General features: G+C 32.3%; 1 non-coding gene across 1 annotated transcript; it reads left to right on the plus strand.

Annotated features, from left to right (window-relative positions):
* The first annotated feature begins 209 nt into the window (after positions 1 to 209).
* Positions 210 to 316, plus strand: LOC131410429 (U6 spliceosomal RNA). Its single transcript, XR_009221246.1, has one exon. It is a non-coding gene; the product is annotated as a U6 spliceosomal RNA (small nuclear RNA).
* The last annotated feature ends 2,091 nt before the right edge of the window (positions 317 to 2,407 follow it).

Genomic DNA, 2,407 nt, shown 5'->3' on the forward strand with positions numbered 1-2,407 from the left:
AGCAAAGAGGAAATTAAGTGATTAATTACACATATATGGTTTCCATTTTATGAGCAGTATAGGGGTGTGGGGCTTTGTGAATCCCATATACAGATTGTTATATATAGCACAAAAGCAGCATGAAAATTTCACTGAATTAGTGAAAACTGAAATGATTCAATTGCTGTTGAGGATAATTATTGAAAACCTGCAATTAAAAAATTGTTTGAGTGCTCGCTTCGGCAGCACATATACTAAAATTGGAACGATACAGAGAAGATTAGCATGGCCCCTGCGCAAGGATGACACGCAAATTCGTGAAGCGTTCCATATTTTTTGATGGACAAACAAAAATGTACAACCCAAAATTTCACAATGTTAGAAACCATTAAAACATCAATAAAAAAAAAAAAATTGTTTGACGTTTAGGGGCTGGCCCGTGGCGTAGTGGTTAAGTTAGCCTGCTCTGCTTTGGCAGCTCAGGGTTCGCCGGTTGGATCCTGAGTGTGGCCCTACACACCACTCATCAAGCCATGCTGTGGTGGCATCCTATATATAAAATAGAGGAAGACTGGTGCAGGTGTTAGCTCAGGGACAATCTTCCTCAAGCAAAAAGGAGAAGATTGGCAACAGATGTTAGCTCAGGGCCAATCTTCCTCACCAAAAAAAAAAAAAAAATTGACATTTAAAAATATTACTCTATGTTTTGTCTTCAGTAGTTGAAATTGTTACACATCAAATTATCACAGAGAAAAAAGGCTTTATAAAAATAGCCTCCTAGCTCTAAAAGTTAATACATTTCAAAAAAAGGGGAAAACGATATACTTTTTCTTCATACATTTCAGAAATTTCCCATTTAAATTATTCATGATGATGATAACCAAGTCAGACTTGGAAAACAGTCATAAGTCATTCTGTTAGTATAAAGATGTATCAGTTAATAATGCTCTTGGCTTCAAGTAATACAGAGCATGACCAATACCAGCTTAAATTGAAAGGGGATTATCTTTCTCACACATGAACAAATTCACAAGTAAGTTGTTGGTGTTGGTTTAGCTAATCAATGGTGCCACCAAGGATATTGTCCCCTATTTTTCTACCACATTACCATTAGTTATTGGCTTTGTATTCTCATGTTTGTCACTTAACAGTGAAATGACAATATGACTGCCATTGCTGCATAATTTGTGCAGGCAACTAATAATGTCTGCATTTTATGTGTCCATGGCATGTATTTCTGTATTTATTGTTAAGAAAAACAACTTGATAAAAGCTATCAGATTAATTCTATGATTTACTATTCATAAATAGTGAAATTTAGTCTAAGAAGCAGTCTCAATTATTGTGATATATGCTACTGATTTACAGACTTATTCATCTAATTACACAAAATTTATTGGGGTTTTCATGAAGATAAAATTGTGTAGATTTATAAAGTAGAAATTAATGCTACTTTAATACTTATTTATAAAACTATTTCTATATATTTTTCAAAGTATAATAAAAAAGGGAAAAGTTCACGTTTGATTCTTAGAAATGTATCTTAAGTCACCTTTATGTAAATACATATATTTAAATTTCAATTAAAATGTATTACTACATTCTTATGCTTCATCGAGGGAACAAAATTCACATTGTTTTGCAGTTAACCTATAGAGTTGTGTCTTCAGATGTGCTTCCCTGAAATGATGAACTTGATCTATTCCACAAATGATTTTCAATCTATATAGTAAGAAAAAATGTATTTAAAGTTTTTTTTGAAGAGGGCATTGTGGTGTGCTTTAAGTTTGTAGGCAACGACTCTAATATACATAGATTATTAACATGTTTGAAGGCAATTTAAATAATAGTACAGGGAATTATTACATACTCAGTGTTGAGGATAAAAGTACAAATCAGCTGTTACTTCAAGGCTTATTAACAAAATTGTAGATTAACTGTAATACAAATTGAATCCAATGTTGCTTTTTCCCTTCTAAAAGAGATTTTGATTTACTATGGTCTGAGAAAATAAATAATAATAATAATTCAAACATTAACATAATTCATATATACTTAGGAATGTAACTCTGCAGCTAAAGCATTTATGTGACCTGGTGTTATTAACAAACCTTAATGAAAAGTTTCTCAAGAGTGATTCAGGCAGTAATTGGGGCACAATATTCATTTGGGATCCAAGTGGGTGTTGTAAAATCTAATAGAATTCTGAATATGGAAAACTGTTCAGAGGGTCCAGTCAGTTTTATAATACCATATCTTGCCAGCGTGGGAGGGTATATTAAGCAATATCATAATTTATTGAAATCCATGTAATATATTTAGAACTGGCCCCATGGCTATACATGCTTTATGGTATCTGAATATATAATTTCACTTATTGCTACATGGATATTTGTTTTCCCAAGTAAAGAGGAAGATTCTGAATAGA

Source organism: Diceros bicornis, chromosome 9 (assembly GCF_020826845.1).
Source record: "Diceros bicornis minor isolate mBicDic1 chromosome 9, mDicBic1.mat.cur, whole genome shotgun sequence".
Taxonomy (NCBI): Eukaryota; Metazoa; Chordata; class Mammalia; order Perissodactyla; family Rhinocerotidae; genus Diceros; species Diceros bicornis.